The following is a 21,367-nucleotide window of genomic DNA, read 5'->3' on the forward strand; positions in this document are numbered from 1 at the left end:
CCCGTGTTTAAAACCCGATTATTATTTCTATTTCTCATTTACTTACAAGATTACTACACCAATGTTTTATAACGTATACAGAAATAACATTATTCTTGATCGTCTACTAATTCTATGTCTGGTGAATAAATCAAAGAAGTAAGTAAATGAGGAAATGATTTAATGATTTGAAATTCTTTTAAGCGAAATTATGTACAGTATCCTGATTTATAATAAACTGTACGCACCAGTTTTCGATAAAGTGATCCGTTATGCATGGTTTGCTGCGAAATTAATGTCAACGAGTGAAATCTTCAGCGATGTTAACGACGTTCCTTTCCCGAGTGAAATTCTTACCAAGAAGCATACGAAGTGGCAAACATGCTTTCGCGTGATGGTCGAGGGGCTCGGAATATCTCTGTTTTGAATGATTCTACTATCGGTATCGTTCAAGGGACTACACCAAATCTTCCTGAGGAATAAACGTAAGAATAAAAATAAGAACTAACATAAGAATTTATATAAAATGAAATGTAAGGAGATGAGAATTTAAGATGATTGTAAACCCTGAAAATACCATATACATATATATTATGTAATAAATGTACGAAATTTATTGCGAAACTCAGCTATAATGTTACAATTTATGTAACGCATTTGTATCCCCTCACTTCATAAGAGACATTTATGTAGTAACCTTCTACGGCATGGATAGATAAATGAAGAAAGTAAATAAAGACTATAATCGGATTTCGAACGCGGGACGCGAAAGTCAGAGGCCACGACGCTAGACACTGTGCCACTATTTGGTCCGAGATTATCGGTAGCTAAAAGGCATCTAAATTACGTCGAAATCTTTGACCGTCGTTTCCTCAGAAACCCTCGAGTATCTACGATAAGCCGAGACATGGGTTCGCTTTCTTTGACTGTTGTTGCACTAAGTTTCAGGGAAATCAGTTTACGGCCATTGCCATGTTCTCCTCGTAAGTGCAGTTTTGAGGCGCTTTTCCACGCTCATAAGGTCAAATGTTGGGTCTTTCCTCTTTCCCTGTGCGAAACAATAAGGTATACACGTAACTGATAAACGGTAACGTACTGAACAATTTTTACACCCTTTACACAGAGCGCACATGACTTAAACCTCTAACTGTGGCCCCTGGATCAGGTCTGGCCACCAAATTTAATGTAATAAATATTTCAGATCATGCATACAGGAGACTCCATACGAAAGGATGAATGCTCTCATTACAGAAAGATCATTCAGTAGATTTCTGTTTTATTTCAGCTGTGAACTATTTTTTTGTTGAATGTAATTCATTATCACATAGTGTCACTACTTGTAGATACGTCCTACGTCTCCTCCTGGCCATCATTTCGACCGTCTGTAGACCATTTTATTTTAACAGTGCTTTTTCTTTTTCTCGGCCCAAGAAGTTAGACGAAATACCTGCCTAATGTTCCTTCGCCGGCCGAAGTGGCCGTGCGGTTAAAGGCGCTGCAGTCTGGAACCGCAAGACCGCTACGATCGCAGGTTCGAATCCTGCCTCGGGCATGGATGTTTGTGATGTCCTTAGGTTAGTTAGGTTTAACTAGTTCTAAGTTCTAGGGGACTAATGACCTCAGCAGTTGCGTCCCATAGTGCTCAGAGCCATTTGAACCAATGTTCCTTCGCTGTTTCCTGCTCGCTCCAGATCACATTTGGCCAGTATTTAAGAGAGACGTACAAAATTCGAAGTTACTTAAATTTTAGGCACACATAAATTATTCAAATTTGAAGTATAACCTATCGTTTCTTAATTGACGCATCGATCAGCAAGAATGCAGTTTAACTGGACCCGTCTTTAATAAAAGTCTCAATCTGCATGTACCTGGATGCAATTGTAACTAAAATATCACTGATAACAACTTTGACACTATAGTTTCTGTGAAAGAGTGACTGTTCGCAAGTGGAATGCTGTAGGTATTTAACTAAAATGCAAGCAGCTGAAATACAATCACCTCGGAAAACGATGTACGAGAGAGAAGAACACTGAGGACAGTGGTAGCAAAAAATTTCGGAGCAAGCAATAAAAGTCGGCATACTTAATTCTCCTGCGAAAGACAGCTTAGAAACTTAATTAGAAACCACGAAGAAATCCAACATTTTAGTTGTAACAGCCTGTGTGACTTCCCATATGTTCTTAGAATCAAGAGGATATATCTAAGAAATTAAATTTTCATTGGAATTTCGGAAATAACCTCGTGAAACACGTTAACATCAACTGAGAAATGAAGGAAAAAATTTGGTAGCAACATTTATACACACATCAAAAACAGTTTTGCACCACCCCAGCTCCCAGAACTTCTGAAGATAGACGTTGACTGTGGATATTGTATCACAGACACAGTCCCTTTCACTGTTCAGAGATGTCATTAAGCCCGCCCAGAGATGTAAACAACCGTGCATGAACAGCGCCTATTAGGTGGAGGGGGTCCGACAGCCGATCAGTTCCAGTCATTCCACTAGGAAGGAGGTACATGACTCGTGTTGTCTGTAGTTCAGCCACGCCTAGACTGTTATTACCACGGTTAGATCGCATCTGCATTGTTACTGTGTGCCAGGAATATCTCTCAACAAGGGAAGTGTCCAGGCGTCTCGGAGTGAACCAAAGCGATGTTGTTCAGACATGGAGGAGATACAGAGAGCAATTGTCGATGACATGCCTCGCTCGGGCCGCCCAAGGGCTACTATTGCAGTGGATAACCGCTACCAAGGATTACAACTCGGAGGAACCCTGACAGCAACTCTACCACGTTGAATAATACTTCTCGTGCAGCCACAGGCTGTAATGCTACGGCTCAAACTGTGCGCTATAGGCTGCATGATGCGCAGCTTCACTCCCGACGTCCATGGAGAGGTCCATCTTTGCAACCACGACGCCATGCAGATGGACCTAACAACATGCCGAATGGACTGCTCAGCACTGGCATGACGTTCTCTTCACTGATGAGTGTCGCATATGCCTTCAACCAGAAAACTGTCGGAGGCGTGTATTGAGGCAACCCGGTCAGGCTGAAAGCCCTGGACACACTGTCCAGCGAGTGCAGCAAGGTGGAGGCTGCCTGCTGTTTTGATGTGGCATTATGTGGAGCCGACGTACGCCGCTGGTGGTCACTGAAGGAGCCGTAACGGCTGTACGATACCCGAATGCCATCCTCCGACAGACAGTGCAACCACATCGGCAGCATATTGACGAGGCATTCGTCTTCATGGACGACAATTCGCACCCCCATCGTGCACATCTTGTGAATGACTTCCTTCAGTAAAACGGCATCGCTCGACTAGAGTAGCCAGTATGTTCTCCAGACGTGAACCCTATCGAACATGCCTGGTACAGATTGAAAAGGGCTGTTTATGGACGACGTGATCCACCACTCTGAGGGATCTACGGCGAATCACCGTAGAGGAGTGAGACAATCTGGACCAACAGTGCCTTCATGAAATCGTTGAAGCATGCCACGACGAATACAGGCATGCATCAATGCAACAGTAGGTGCTACTGGATATTAGAGATACCGGTTTGTACAGCAGTCTGGACCACTGCCGCTGATGGTCTTGCTGTATGGTGGTAGAACATGTGTGGTTTTCACCAGCAAGAAAAAGGACGGAAACGATGTTTTTGTTGATCTGTTTTCTAGTTTTCTGTACAGGTTCCGGAACTCTCGGAAACGAGATGATGCAAAACTTTTTTTGAAGTCTGTTCATTTGAGTTGTCATGTATTGAACTACTAGGCGAGACTGGGGCAGGCTAGCCTACTTTCCTCATTTTTCTTCCCCAGCTTTTGTAGAGTTGCAAGGAGAGCTGCACAAAACCAGTCTTTTGACTGAAGACCACAACAACATTTTAAGTGTTTCCATTGGTCTTATTGTGAGAAGCTATTGGCGCATTGTTTCAGCACCTTTACAACTAAGTAATTAAATTTGATCACTGTTCGTCTACTCATAAAATATTTACTGCAATAATACAACGAGACCCAAACCACCCAACCCACTAGCCAAGTTGGCCCAACAGTTGGTGCAAGTTGGCTTATATGATTTCATCATTCTTGGTTATTTAACTGAAAATGTATTAATTTTATTAATCTCTGTTTGTTTTAATATGAATTTCAAAGCTGTAAGTAAAAAACTACGATAGTAAATTGTGATATTATTATTGTTAAAACAGTTTGACAGAAAAGTATGTCCAGAATTTTTATCAGTGGTTGTCTGAATTCCCGATGGGATGTTCACAGTTCAGACATTCATAAAAAAGTCATTTTCAATATAATACAGATGGACCTAGCGCTAATATCTTGTACACAGAGTCCATTCATCACCTGCATTGTTGTAAGGAAATGGTTTGACACACTTAAGAGAAAGGGCAACCTCATTCTCATCTGCTTCGTCTTGAAGAACCATCTGAGCATCGCCTACATTCCCTCTGTATTTTATTTGAGGAATTTTATTGCAATTTACCTTGGCCATGGTCATGTTTTCTTTTAGAAAATAGGGTTTCACAATGAACAACCACATTTCTCTTTAACGTGTTTGTTTTTCTGTTTGTGGAGGCTTGTTGTTCGCATTGTACGCATTTTTCACTGGAGTGTCTATCAACGTTAGTGAAGTTCTTTTTCATTTGTTTGCTGTCGGGTGTTTTTTTCTAGGTTTCGATTTTCCAAATGGCCTGACTTCTTCAAGCATTTCGAAACATGTTTGATCAGATAATGTGACACTTAACGCCATTATCGTTGGAGTTGTTATTGACAGCATAGCTCCAGCATGGCCTGCATGAGCAACTGAAGGGCCAGCTTCAACTGTTAAGCCGTAACCAACAGTATTATGGAAAGGCCAGTCTTGTATGTATGAACACAAAAGTGAAACTAAAAAAACCAAAAACAAAATTTAAATTCGTATTGACGATACCGACTGAAAATCAGTGCAGGACCCAATTTGTTAGCGTAAAAATTCCATTGTATATGATCTAAACTTTGACTATGTTAGACCCATTAAATTAATATGAGTACCTATAAACAGACAACAGGACAGGTTGGCCATTTGGGCCGACGTGCTTCTGTTTAAGTGCGCCATTATGCCCCATCGCCAAATTTGAATTATTTTAGTGCGTTTACGGTATCATTTTAAACATTGACCGCAGTGCACAGTGTCAATATAATGATTAATGTATCATTAGACCTATTTGCTTTGTAAGAGCTTCGTGTTGGCGCGCATAAAAAATATCTTGAGCAAGCAGGATTAACTTCCAGTTGCAAGAAAAGATAAAATGCTTGCTGCTACTTACCTGACAATCTAAAAGCAACGATGAGTATGTGGAAAGACGACGGAATTGTTGCTACCAGGTTCCTTGGTAGGTGGCGTAGTCTAATTGCATTTTAACGAAATATTACCAGTTGGCCACCGCACCACTATGGCCGAAGTCCCCACGCCTCCCTTTTATAAGAAATGCTATCTGGTACTAAAATTAAGATCTATTTCTCTGAACAACGTCACCACCTAACTGACACACGTTGAGGATTTTTCTGTACCCGGGACGCCGTAGAAGGAAGGGAACACAACATCGAAAAGGCGTCGCGTTGAGAGACGAGCAAGCAATTATTTTGTTATGTTATGAGAATATCCAGACTGAGGAGTACACCAGGAGCTTCCACTGAGGAGAGCGTGAGTACTTCGTGCAATATCATAAACCTACAGGACTGTCAATCAGTCAGTGGAATTGGACATAATCTTAGAGTACATAGGAGTATTTACCGGAGCGGTTTATCGTGGAACGAACACGCCTATCCATCCGTAAGGAACTTGCCAAACACATCGTTAATGAGAGAATACTGAGGTACCGTAAACCATCCACGAGAAAAATCAGCTACGAAATCCCCGTTCGAAAAATCCTTGAGTGTTGTTTGATGATTTGAGGGCCGCTTCCAGGGTGCATAATCGAAAGACATGGAAAAGACAAAAAGACTGTCTACACGATTCACGTCGGATTTGTTTAGCGTGGGGGCTACAAACAGATGTACATTTTAAGATAAAGGGAGCCATTTCATTCAAATTTGTTAGAACCTACGTTCCAAAAACAACGTTAACTGGAATACTCTCTTTCAAATTCTGAAGGTGGCAGAGGTAAAATACAGGGAGCGAAAGGCTATTTACAATTTGTATAGAAACCAGATGGCAGTTATAAGAGTCGAGGGGCATGAAAGGGAAGCAGTGGTTGGGAAAGGAGTGAGACAGGGTTGTAGCCTCTCCCCGATGTTATTCAATCTGTATATTGAGCAAGCAGTAAAGGAAACAAAAGAAAAATTCGGAGTAGGTATTAAAATTCATGGAGAAGAAGTAAAAACTTTGAGGTTTGCCGCGATGACATTGTAATTCTGTCAGAGACAGCAAAGGACTTGGAAGAGCAGTTGAACGGAATGGATAGTGACTTGAAAGGAGGATATAAGATGAACATCAACAAAAGGAAAACGAGGATAATGGAATGTAGTCAAATTAAATCGGGTGATGCTGAGGGGATTAGATTAGGAAATGAGACACTTAAAGTAGTAAAGGAGTTTTGCTATTTAGGGAGTAAAATAACTGATGATGGTCGAAGTAGAGAGGATATAAAATGTAGACTGGCAATGGCAAGGAAATCGTTTCTGAAGAAGAGAAATTTGTTAACATCGAGTATAGATTTAAGTATCAGGAAGTCGTTTCTGAAAGTATTTGTATGGAGTGTAGCCATGTATGGAAGTGAAACATGGACGATAACCAGTTTGGACAAGAAGAGAATAGAAGCTTTCGAAATGTGGTGCTACAGAAGAATGCTGAAGATTAGATGGGTAGATCACATAACTAATGAGGAAGTATTGAATAAGATTGGGGAGAAGAGAAGTTTGTGGCTCAACTTGACTAGAAGAAGGGATCGGTTGGTAGGACATGTTTTGAGGCATCAAGGGATCACAAATTTAGCATTGGAGGGCAGCGTGGAGGCTAAAAATCGTAGAGGGAGACCAAGAGATCAGTACACTAAGCAGATTCAGAAGGATGTAGGTTGCAGTAGGTACTGGGAGATGAAGAAGCTTGCACAGGATAGAGTAGCATGGAGAGCTGCATCAAACCAGTCTCAGGACTGTAGACCACAACAACAACGTTCCAAAATGAGATAAAGATGTATTTCTTCCTCCAACTCAGACCTTGCATGGTGGTCGCAACGCTGAAACTAGAGAAATTCGGGCACATACACAGGGGTACTGTACTATGTTTTCCCACTAATTGCCTTATAACGGTATGTTTGGTTTATGGAGCGCTCAACTGCGTGGTTATCAGCGCCGGTACAAAGTGCCAATTTTTACACAATCAGAATTAGCCACCCTCACGAATGTTGATAATGATGATGAAATAATGAGGACAACACAAACACCCAGTCCCCGGAAAGAGAAAAATCCCCAACTAGGCTGGGGATCAGACCCTGGACCTCGTGATCCAGAGGCGGCAGTGCTAGCCACAAGACCACGAGACGTGGACGCGGTATAGGAATGAGAGGAAGAGAACTGGTGCATGGTGTAACCTCCTTCTTAGATCGTATGGTAATTTTAGGAATTCGGATATGGATGGTATATACTTCTCAAATAGCTTTTCATATTTCCGACTGTGGATCTTTTACTAAGCTGAATTTGTCCCATGTTTTAGTACTTTCGACTTTTTACTTTTACAAGGGGAGGCCGCCAATTGTGAAATTCAGATTCGATTCATACTGCGCATAATAAAAGCTCATGGCCAGAGGTGTAATGTGGCAAAGCACCAAGATGCACTTCTCAGCCGTTGTCGAGAAAATCGACAGTTAAAAGAAACCGTTGCGGTGAAATACTCTCTACGATTAATATTTTTTACAGCGTCGTGGCGCAGCGGTAAGCGCTCGGGTTCGTAATCCGAAGATCGCCGGATCGAATCTCGCGCCATGCAACTTTTTTTATTATTAGTTTTTTGTAATTCATATATATATTATTAATGAATTGCTTATGCATATTGGTGAAGGCGGATCGCTCTCCAATTATACCGCCTCCATTTTTCCGTTTTTTTAACAGGGTGTACCAAAGCTCTCCCGTCCGCACTGATTTTCGACGATGTTATAAGTTGCGCTAGGGACCGCATCTACCTTCTTTCGAAGTTAGCAGGCAACTACGCTGTTACACGGTATCTCGTTTCGGCCCATTCAACATCTGTCCTTCAAGTGTAACGAGCGAGTAACGGAGTTTATATTTCATACCTGCCACAGCATATTTGTGTTCGTGGGGTCTCTATTCTAATTCGAACGCTTGACTTACGCTATACGTATTCGTTTCGGAATATCGTTTCTATGTCTTCCGTTAACTATACGTGGTTAACATTATGAAGACAATTAATAACATTTGTGAAATACAACTTTGTTTGCGGAAAACATAATGATGTTCGAAGTCACCAGTTTTTCCACGACAAACGACTTTCAACAACTTATTATATGCATAATTGTTGCAACAGATTGCCGGGAATTATATATATATATATATATATATATATATATATATATATATATATATATATATATATATGAATTACAAAAAACAAATACTAAAAAAAATAAAAGATCGCATGGCGCGAGATTCGATCCGGCGATCTTCGGATTACGAACCCGAGAGCTTACCGCTGAGCCACGACGCTGTAGAAAATTATAAATGGTAGAGAGTATTTCACCGCAACGGTTTCTTTCAACTGTCGATTTTCTCGACAACGGCTCAGAAGTGCATCTTGGTGCTTTGCCACATTACACCTCTGGCCATGAGCTTTCATTATGCGTAGTATGAATCGAATCTGAATTTGACAATTGGCGGCCTCCCCTTGTTAGATGACGTATACTATGAAAAATACTAGGAATTGCATGGTAGAGTGTACTTCCTATTGGACTTCATATGAGTATTTCTTACCGATCCATTCACGTATGCACCATGAGAAAAACGATGCCTCAAATACCTTGTCTCCTCAGCCTCTTCGAAATCGATAAGTAGAATTCATTTTGACTTGTTGTTACCTTCATTGATTTTAAGGGTTCTTGGAAACTTGCAAGTACACTTTTAGGAGAAGTTGGTGTCTCTCCTCAAGGTTGTGCCAAGATCAGGTTTCCCAGCATCTACGTGACGCTCACCCAGACGGCAAACAAGTCTGAGGATATTCGTGCTGCCCTTTTTTGTATCGGTTTTATATTTTCTGCTTGTTCTCTCTGGTGTGGGTACCATGATCTTGCTAGTTTGCTGTTGTCTGCAATAGATGGTGGAGGTGGCCGTGGCACTACGAAGACACTATGTTTTCGTATCGCTGGCATGGAGGGGCTAGGGGACAATATAGGATTGCAACTACAGGAGTTGGAAGAACAGTTGAAAGGAATGGACAGTGTCTTGAAAGGAGGATATAAGATGAACATCAACAAAAGCAAAACGAGGATAATGGAATGTAGTCGAATTAAGTCGGGTGATGCTGAGGGAATTAGATTAGGAAATGAGACACTTAAAGTAGTAAAGGAGTTATGCTATTTGGGGAGCAAAATAACTGATGACGGTAGAAGTAGAGAAGATATAAAATGTAGACTGGCAATTGCAAGGAAAGCGTTTCTGAAGAAGAGAAATTTGTTAACATCGAGTATAGATTTAAGTGTCAGGAAGTCGTTTCTGAAAGTATTTGTATGGAGTGTAGCCATGTATGGAAGTGAAACATGGACGATAAATATTTTGGACAATAAGAGAATAGAAGCTTTCGAAATGTGGTGCTACAGAAGAATGCTGAAGATTAGATGGGTATATCACATAACTAATGAGGAAGTATTGAATAGAATTGGAAAGAAGAGGACTTTGTGGCTCAACTTGACGAGAAGTAGGGACCGGTTGGTACGACATGTTCTGAGGCATCAAGGGATCACAAATTCAGCATTTGAGGGCAGCGTGGAGGGTAAAAATCGTAGAGGGAGACCAAGAGCTGAATACACTAGTCTGATTCAGAAAGATGTAGGTTGCAGTAGGTACTGGGAGATGAAGAAACTTGCACAGGATAGGTCAGCATGGAGAGCTGCATCAAACCAGTCTCAGGACTGAAGACCACAACAACAACAACTACTACTACTACAGAGTTTCGTGTGCTTATGGAAGTGTCGCCAACCGTGGGACAGGGTTATTCTGCTATTCTCGGAAATGACTTGCTCGATAGCCGCCATGCAAAAATTAATGTTGACAACGTACTGTTAAAATTGGCGGGAACTTGTTCCCGATAAATCCAACAGCTGTAAATGTTCCAGTATCGCGAGATACGCTAATTGCTAACGTCTCATCAACTGAGCTTGCGTACAGGTACATTAATGATAATTACGCGTGATAATGTACCTGCTGGTGCAGGAAAGCTGGTTCGGATATCTCTAGATGCCGATGTGCCACAAGAGAGTATGTAAGGATGAGGAACTGCAGAACAATGAAACATTAGATTAAATACATTGTTTTATACGAAGAAGCACTGTGCGTGTAGCAAATGCTATTGTGGAATGATGATTCTGGTAAACGTTGATAATTTTGGGACAGGTTATGTGAATCTCCCAAAAGGATTAAAGACAGTGAGTTTAGATATAATCTGTATGGGGATACTGAAGGATCACGAGGTAACCGAAACATCAAACATTCTGTCATTGTGTCTGTACTAGGTGCGAAGGTTCATCACTTGAAAGTCAATGGACAGGAAGCCATGGAAGTGTAGTAGTTAGGATATTCAGATTTATTCAGTTCAGACGGTCCACTCACTACCAGCAACTCCAGTCACACAACACGGCATAACAACAGACGATAATTCACCATTCTACAGAAAACTACACAGAGTAGTGGAACACCTAACAGCCACTAGTAGATGAATTTATAAGTGAAAAATTGCATGAGGGTATTATCGAGTATAGAGATAGCCAGTGGACGGCAAATACTGTTAGTTTACGAAAAAAGCAGTTGATGGTACTCGAAAATATAAATTTTTTGAGACTACCGTTACTTGAACTGCGAACTGCAGTCAGTGCTTATCTGATCCTGAACGTCACAGATACGTAAGACAATCTAGTAATATGTAAATGTTTTTCAACGATTGATCTTGGAAGTGATTAGCACTAACTGGAAATGTTTCCCAAAGGTAGATCCAAAACACTTTTCACAACAAATCCAAGTCATTACCGATATCGAAGAATTTCGTTCTGATTGGAACAGCTCCAGCTACATTCCAACACGTATTAGATGGGGTACTTCATAGATTAAAACCAAGAATCTGTATGGTACATCTAGATGATATAATCATCGTCTGCTCGATATCAATAGAAAATCATATTAAATGTCTGGGTGAATTATTTAGCAGATTGTGTGCAGCATACCTTTTACTTTGTGGAGAACTGCCAGTTTGCTCTGGCACAAGTAAATTATCTTGGACATGCTATCAGTGAAGGACGGAGCCTTGACTAACTACTACCATACATGATTTTCCGACGCAAAAAGCTATTAATCAACTACAGTCATTTGTTGGTTTCATTAATTATTGTCGTATTTTCGTAAAGGGAATCGCTGTTAACTTTCAGTGAACTACAAAGTATCAAGAAGCTTTAAAGAAATACAAGGCAATATTAATATCATTCCTGTATTAATATTCCCTGGGTTTGAGCAGAAATTAGTACTTCCATGTGATGTCTAATCAACGCTTTAGTTGTATTTTAAGTCTGAATGTTGATGAGAAAGAACATCCGATGGCATACGCCTCCAGACAATTAATCAAGGCTGAAACTAATTCTTCGACAACTGAAAACGAGATGTTAGTAGTTATTTACAGAATCTCCTAGTTTCGTTGCTATTTGTACAGTCATCAATTCGAAGTGATTACGGACCATACGTCTTTAGAATCATTATTTGACAATTAACAAGAGGGGCGTTAAAATCTAGTGAATTTGACTATGAAGTAATTCATAAACAGAGAGCGACGCATTCAAATTCCGATATCCGAAGCAGGAAGATAGCAGTTCTACAACTAGTAGGTGGAAGCCAGGGAGATTTGATAAAGGTACAATGAGATGTCTGTGAGTGTAAGTTGTTCTGAATACAACCACAGTTTGAAGCACAAGAAAGCGTGCTATGAAGATCTACAAGCTATGGGCCTCGTGTTGTAGTTCCTGCAGCACTGAGAATTTACGTATTGCATCAAGCACGTGGCCATATATTATTTGGTCACAGAAAGAAAAGAATAAATGGTAGACGTGTAGAACTGTATTTAGGAAACTACATCTCTTGTGCAAGAAGAGCAGATTGGAGTTATTAAAAAGTTCAATTACAGAGGCTACCCGAAGCTGAAAATCATTTTCTGTGCTAGGATTGGGTGTCTTAGGACCTTTCAAAAGAACCAAGCAAGTAATAAATATGTTCAGACGATCTTATATTATTTTTCACCATACATAGTTATGATAGCTGTCCCAGAAGAGAAAGTGGGAACAATACTACAGGCAATGGTAAACAACTTGTTACTGGAATGGACAGAATGAGTTCGCTTTAATGCAACCAAATAGTAAGCCATTATGAAAATGCCCAGCCCTCAGATGTAGACATATGTTAAGTTTTGTTGTCAAAGCACGTGATTCAGAAGTTCATACTGGAAGTGGTCTCCCACCATAAAAATTAATGTATGGATGGAAATTGCCATCAACTTTTGATGTAATTCAACGTAAACTCGGTTCACAATGTGAACCAGTTAAGATTTTTGCAAATAAATTGGAAGAAATTTGGCAGAAGGTAAAGCTTGTCAACGTAAAAGCTTTTGAGATGAAAGATCGTATTGGGCAACAGACGTGCAAACTGACACAATACAGAAAAGAATTTCAGGCAAACGCCGGTATCGTTCCTTTGAAAGGGCCCGGCGGAAATCCTTTTGTCATCCTATGGGACCGATGACCTCGCTCTTCGGTCCACTCTCCCAAATCAACCAACCAACACAAAAGGACAGTGGACTTTACTAGCTAATCTGAATAACCCAAAGGGAAAAACGAAAAAGTTTTTCACGTATTATCATGGACTTTACCAAGCTATAGATAAGACTTCGTCAGTCAACGTAACATTAGAGTTTCCAGCTTGAGCATCTATAGTCCCTGTAAAACCGTTTAGAGGGGAGACTGATGAGTTATCGGAGGTTCCTTCAACCATTGCAGAAAAAGAGGAATTACCAAGGAAAAAGTAACATCAGAGAAATATAATTTATTGACTTACATCTAGGAGTAAACTACGTAATTTCTCATCTGAAATGCATGTGAGTATTTGTTACTTAGGTTAATCGTAATTTGCTTCACTTGTCACGTTCTGTGTTTCCGTGCTTTGTAACCTCCCCCTCACTTCTCGACCTTAATTGGTAGTGAAAAATTAAACCGCGTGTACCTAATGAAAATTTGAGAAAAGCAATCGTCACCGAAGTTAATCTGTCGGTAAAGAGGGAGGAAAGGGTTACATCTAACTGAAAGGAAAAATGCAAATGAAACTGGTGGAAATTAATTTTTAAAAATGGTAAAGTTAATAAAGAAAGTGAATGTGCGGCCGTTACGTTAACTAGCGGTAATTAGATATTTCAGATTTGGGGGAAATTACGGTCGCCAGTCCTATGGACAGTTACTATAGTAAAAAAGAAAAGTTATTACACATATAATTAGCACTAGAAGCTTGGAAACGGATGGTTGACACGTGTAGTGTGAAAACAGAAAGTTTGTCAGAAGTAATAAATTTCGCTACACTCTGACTTAAATTAGCAAAAGAATTAATAAAACCGGAAAATTGAAAGTTAATTTAGTGACTGAAATAAATAGTGAACTTTGTTTCTGAAGCACATCGAAATTAAATAAAATAAGGTTAGTCTTGGGCTACCTCAACAATCACTTCAAAAGCTACGTGAATCTACGCAATTTAGAAATAAGAGATTTAACTTTGAACTTAAAATATGTGATTCTGAACTTTTAACAATAGTAAAATTTAGTATGTACCAAGCTGAGCTGCAGTCACAGGTAAGCTAAAATACGGTAACAAAACTCACATCCTTAATTTGTGCTTGCGTAATCTAAATATTGTAGCCAGCTATGAATACCTTAACTGAACTTTGAAATTAAAGCAGTGAAATCGAATGATATTACTTTAATGCTGGCGTTTGAATTTCAACGACACTCGGGTTCATTCCGGAAAACGAAGGGACCCTGCTTAGTAATGCAATTGGAACAATGAGCAACAAAGGTTCATGCTACGTTGCTGTAATTTAGTGAGAAAAATTTAACAGTTGGAAAAGCTGAGGTCTGCCATACAGTTCTAAAACTTTACGTGCTTCCAGTATTCCTTGATGGTTGACTGAAGGTTTCATGCCGTCGATCGAGGAGGTGGCGACAGTCACTCATTGTTGGCCGTCACTGTTGCAGAAGCTGGATGTTGGCGCGCCTCCTTCTCGACACGGTCACCAGGCGAAACGGGCTCTTGATGTGCGCCAGCTAATGCTTCCCGTCCGCGACACCCTGTTAGAAACTATCATAGCAAGTCGAGCGCAATTACATGCTGCCAAACCCCGAAAGCGCGGCAACTCGCAGGAGCGTCACACAACACACCTGCTCCCCTGCACTACTCCCTCCAGACTCCGCTCTTCTCGCGCTCCATGCGCCTGAGTTAACACTACCAAAGATCCTAAACACTTTGGTTCTCCACACGACCTATCGAAGTGTTCTTTCGATAGCATAGTTTTCCCAAGGCAAGACCCAGCGTAAAAATACAAATAATATTTACAAAACAAACCAATTATACATCGACATAAATGCATATATATATATATATATATATATATATATATATATATATATATACAAATAGTAAAACAATTACAAATATGCATTTCCGGCGTTACACATGCCCCACATTGTCTGAGGATGTTCGTGTAACGTAAACAGACTCAGAAAATGTCTCAAAAAGGAAAAAAAAGACAGCGGAAATGCATATGTTCAAAACATCAAGTAAATTTAGAATCATGGTAATTAACAATAAACTAATTTTTAGACCATAATAATTGTGTGGAGACACTCCTAATCTTATTCCACTCTGTCATCTTACACAAAAGAAAACAGGTTGACAACATATTAAAATTCATAGAAAACCTACGAAATGGTTTAGCTATCCAAAAAATCTAAATTCCTAACAGTATCAAGAAATGGAATACTATTTACAAAATTAATCAGAGTACATGGTCATAAAAGCAGGTATATCTAAATACGCAAATAAATAATTAATTACATAGAATACACATTTGTATAACCTTCACATAATTAATACTCTCGCCATGAGAGTCCACTTAACGCTAAACAAGAAAATAATATACAGCAGATCGAGAAAAACATAAATATTGACAGCAGAATTCTTTCACATCAGCTGTCTGTGAAGAGAAACAACTCCGCCTTCCGTACCCGCAAGTACAAAGAATGCCGACAGCGGCAGTAGAGCCGAAAGCGGCACAAGAGCCGACAGCATCTCCGCCTCGCCAGTATTGTTGCGTCCGCCTGTGCGGCACGCTTGATCTCACTCGCCCTTGTAACGACACTTCCAGAACGTCCGTTTCGCTGAATTCTTTCGGAAAAACTCACTCCCGAGTAATCTCAAGGAGTCCATTAACACTATCACAGTGGATAACTCAACACTGTCCATCATCATACGCATGTACTAGCCTGAAACTTAAAACAGCGTCTAAGTACATCAGAAATGACTAGTAAATCACATATTTATGAAATCTTACAGCTAGTTACAAAATCATATTTACATTCCTTAATCTACTGTGACTCAGCTGAAAACTTATACTAGCAGCTTGGATTTTCCAATTGATTAATAATCAGTTACTCTTAAATCATTTAGTCAAAATTAATTACTTAAAATTACAACTTCTTTAATGTCCTCTTGGTCAGGTAAAGCATGGCTATCTAGCAAATCCTTAAATCTTACACTCTATATTTACATACTGTACAAATTACCCATTCTGTGGTATTAATCAATCCTAGGTTGGTACAATTTCAAGTATACAATGTTCCATATACGTAATAGTTTTCCACAGTTTGGATACTCTAAGCAATAAGCATTTGTGTGAGGTATACCAATGACTTTATATGGTCCATTATAAACAAACTTAAATTTAGAGATTTCATTGTTTATCTCGCTCGATTTCTCATGAGCTTTTACAAGTACTAAGTCTCCGATTGCAAACTTAGCAAAACGCGCTTTAGCGTCATGACGACGCATGCGAGCATCGGCTTTTACCTTCATTATTTCTCGCAAACGATCTTTTTTCACACCAATACTAATGTCAATCCGTGGAGGGAATTTGATTATCTCTTCCACAAGTCCCGGTTTGTCTGAAAACACACTCTTATTCCTCATTTTACTTCATACAGGCCTCGTCTTTGTTCATGTGTTACGTTTGACACACCGTCTACAATACTTTCCAATTCACTTTCTACACTATTGTCAATGCCTAGATTCCTCACGTTACAGTAGTTCAAATTCATACCTACGTCAATGGCATCCAGCCAGTAAACAATGTCTATTGGCTGGTATTGCCTATGCACACCATCTCCTGCCTCGTCAAAACTGACTACTATTGTTTTATCTTGTGACGTACATGTCGAAGTTTTGCTTTCGCAATTAATCACTGCAAGATACTTTAATAGCCAATCTAACCCGATAATTACTTCCGTAGTTAAGTCTGGCACGACGACAAACTCGTGTTCAAATCGTGGCCCACATATCTCGACGTTGACAAAAATCTGTTTTGTGACCGGTTTACTGGCCTTCCCAGTAGCACCGATAATTTTCAGTCCAGTTACTGGCATAACTACGATACCAGGTCTGTCTTTCAGTAACTCAAATATTTTCCCAGATACAGCACTCAATTCTGCACCGGAGTCAATCAACACGTTTAGTTGTAGGTCGTGCGTATTAACAGACACTACTATCTGTCTACACTTGTCCTCGACTGTTTCTTTATTTTCGCACAGAAAATCCTCGTCTATACCCAGGTCATTCCAGAAAAAAACCTACGGCTTTGATCCTAAATCGGCTTATCTGGCGGCTTTTTCAGCCTCTGTTCACATACAGTTTTAATTTCAACACGTTTGTCCTGAGGCTTATTCTGTAGCTTCGCCTCCAATACCGAAACCTTTTCCTCTAACTCGTCAACCAGTAACTGTGGCTTTGCTATCAGTTCACTAATTGCCACCTTCGTTGATTCCTCTTTGGTCAGATTGATCTCATCTGCCAATCTACCTGGAGGAATTGTAACGTCCCCTTAGAAAAATTATACAAGACTGTGCTTAAACTGACACACAATATTTTTAGCGCAACGCAATCTGACATTCAAAAATCCCTACAAAATAATGGCCCTGACTAACATTAACCTATATCGTTCACAAATCACTTACCTCGCAAAAATCTTCGTTACTCGAACTACTGCAATATAGCGCAAGCCACTGCTGCTAGCTAAATAAAAGATTCAAACTACAGAAGGCACTAACTACTGATAGGCATAGTTAGTAAATGAAAGATTTTAATAGAGAACAAACAATGTATTTACCTTAATAGTCATAATATATATAGCAATTCATGACATCCATTCTTACAAATTTCAAAACTCCGCCATCTCTCTCCCCACATCCACCACTGCTGGCGGCTCACCTCCAACTGCGCAACGCTACGCGCTGTTAACATCCAGCAGCCCAACACTACAATGGCAGACAACAATGCAAACTAGCCACAGACTGCACACAGCACAGCCAGTGATTTTCATACAGAGCGCTACGTGGCGTTACCAATAAGAAAACCTAAATAGCCTACTTACATAGCCCCCATGCTCCCCACAAGAAATTTTACAAATTGTTTTGGGCACTGGCCAATACATATTTGTTAAAAATTTTTCACAATTACAATAACAAAGAAATCAAATACACACACTTATTAATACAATGTTGGTCAAAAGCTAAAATTTTCTCACAGTCCATAAAGACAGTCCTCATCATTCATCACAGTAAAAGAGCAATGTTTTTCTCAAAGTCTGAGCAGTAAAAGAAAATGCACATGGAAGTAGTGGATTTCCAAGCAGTCTTGAAGAAGTAGTGTTGTCCTTCCAACGGAAAGACAGTGCTGACTCTTGGCATGCAGCCGGGTAATGGGCCACAACAGAGCAAACCCACCGCAGAGTCAGTCGAAGTTTTGAAGAATGTTGGTAGGTAGGTCATCACAGAGCTGACCCACTGTAGTCCTGGTAGAGGTTACAGTATTGTTGGGCCACCAGAGATGCAGACCCACTGCAGTCCTTGTAGAAATAATGGTATTGGTAGGCCATCAAACATGCAGACCCACTGCAGTCCTTGTAGAAATAATAGTATTGGTGGGTCATCAAAGGTGCAGACCCACTGCAGTCCTTGTAGAAATTGGTGGGCCATCAAAGATGCAGACCCACTGTAGTCCTGGTAGAGACAGCCAGCAGCCATCTGTTGCGACTGTGCAGTTGCACAATCACCATCGAAGAGTCTTGTGGACAATATAGCAAGTCCATAAACCACCAATTGTGCACTCACAAATTTTTTGGCATGTCCTTAGAACCAGCAATGCTGTTATGCAGTCCCTTGCTGAATTTTTAACACACGTGTAAACACTAACAGTCCCTACTTCTCACATATTGTCCATATACTATGACCAACAGAAATGTGTGCAGTGAAATGTAACCTACAAGTTACTTAATTTGATGAACTGGTGTCAATTACAATTTTATAACGTGAGAATACAATAACAAAGGTACAAAATACATCATTAAAGAACATAACATTACAGATAACATTTGTAGTAAACAGACTTTACAAAAGAATAGAAATAAACATATACATCAGCGTTACAGGAATTATGACATAAGTAAATACACAAAGTATCAGAATAACTTTTGAAACATCAACTTCACACATGAGCATTAAAACAGAACAGAATTAATAATGTCTAACATCTTTACAAAGTAAATAACATATTATTAATGCAAATTTTATTTGAGGATAACAGTGTTCCTCATCATAGTGAATGTAGCTTAGTATTAGAAGAGAAAAATATCTATGAAACAGTACACAGAGACAGGAAGAAAACAAATACACAAGGGTACACAAACACATAGTGGGATAACACAAAAGGAAAGGGCAGGGTTTGTTTTCAGTGTAACATTTGGTACTGCAGTCCAACCCAAAACTTCATTCCATAGATCTTTCCCCTTATTTCGACATTTGTTTCCACAAAAAAAAAAAATGCTATCCAAGCATGCTTTCTGTAATCTGTTCACATCCTCTTTCAAAATTCTTTTTTGGCCAAACAATTTTCTTATAGCTTCCCAATGCATTTGTTCCAATTCATCACAACTCGTTCTCACATAGTCTACCACTCTTAAGCTAACTTAAATCTACTGAGCTCAGATGCTAAACTAAGGGACGAGGCAATGCAGCAGCAGAAAACAATTAACGCTAAAAGGAATGACAAAAAAATGCAGATTTGCAAAGCAAGCAGCGTTATAGAAATTAGCAAAGCAATTGCAATATTATAACTAATATAAGGCAATGTGCAGCAAACAATAAAAATAAATCAGTAGTAAAACTGGCTTAACAGAGTAATACAAAGTCAAATTCAGTAACACTATGCCTGCCAAGCAGCAGCAGCAAATGCAATAGCTTATATCTAAACATGACAAAGCTCAAGCAGAAAAAATAGTACACTAAAGATAACAATGCAGATAAGGGAAATGCCTGTTCATATCTTAATATCAATGTCATTAAAGTGGTGCACCACAAAAACTAATTCTACAAAAAATTACCAAGTACTTGAAAAGAAAATTATATATGCAGGTACTGTTATTACTCCCTTCTTATTGTTCTTTCCAGTACAAGAGCTCCTTTTTCGAAGAATGTGGATCATAAAGTAATTATTTAATAGATCTGTTGACAGAAAGTGTTCACATTAGCAAATGCATTTAATTTTATTTTATAAAACCAATGCTGCAACACAGCTGGAAACCAGATATTAAACAAAATGAGCAATCTCTCAACTAGAAAGACAATAGATGTAAAATGTTTCTCATCATTTCATTAGGCATTTTAGTAAATATCATAAATTAAGAGCACCACAGTGTAATCATATGTTTTCAAGTTTGAGCGTGTCGTATTTGTGATGCTTTCTGCAAAGAAATGTCAATAGCGAGGATAATGGCCTCTCCCTTTTTTTCCCACCTGTGCCTCTGAAAGGCACACACTAATGGCTTTTTTCCAGGTGTTTGTCACGCAGCTGGGTGCCCACGACGCATTACGTGAAGGTGGTCACTTAACTCTCTTACTGAAATATTTACGACACCAGTTTGCATTACAGTGACAGTCTCATATAAAAAATTTCACAGGTCGAGAATTTGCGTTGCAAATGTGTACAAACAAAATCCTATGAATATAACAGTGTTCAAAAAGTTTTCGTCGGCATTGTGAAACTCTTAAAGTACGATTCTTGGTTTCCAACATCCTTTTCCACAAATCAGAGTGCCTAACCACTACTCATTGTTCCTCACCTTGTTACACATATCAATATTCGTCGACACTTCTTCAATATTTCATCATAATAAATACGTAGCATAATCAAATTCGTCATATAGCATCAGCTTATTGATCATAAACAAACCTCAACAGCAAAATACACATGGTCGTCGTAATAATAACATCATGACACCTCAGTCAAATCTCAAAATCGTCGTAGCTTCCTCCAATAATATCAAAACCCAAAGAAAATTCTCTGCTCATTTCAATAGTGTCATCTACCTAAAACGTACTTTAAAAATCATGACCCCGTACCAAATGCAACATTCAAAGCTCTCATACTATCATAATGGTTACAAAAAATATATGAACAATTCACAAAGTACAGACAAAAAGCCTGCATCTCGTGGTCGTGCGGTAGCGTTCTCGCTTCCCACGCCCAGGTTCCCGGGTTCGATTCCTGACGGGGTCAGGGATTTTCTCTGCCTCGTGATGGCTGGGTGTTGTGTGATGTCCTTAGGTTAGTTAGGTTTAAGTAGTTCTAAGTTCTAGGGGACTGATGACCATAGATGTTAAGTCCCATAGTGCTCAGAGCCATTTGAACCATTTTGAACAGACAAAATACATTTTCATAAGTGTGATGTTGTCCAACTGTGTAATTGCGTAAACATGTGTCACTGGTGTAGTAAATGTTTATCTCTCAGTTAAATGATCAGATAGCTGTGTAATTTGTGTGTTAGAGA

Source organism: Schistocerca nitens, chromosome 1 (assembly GCF_023898315.1).
Source record: "Schistocerca nitens isolate TAMUIC-IGC-003100 chromosome 1, iqSchNite1.1, whole genome shotgun sequence".
In the NCBI taxonomy this organism is placed as follows: Eukaryota; Metazoa; Arthropoda; class Insecta; order Orthoptera; family Acrididae; genus Schistocerca; species Schistocerca nitens.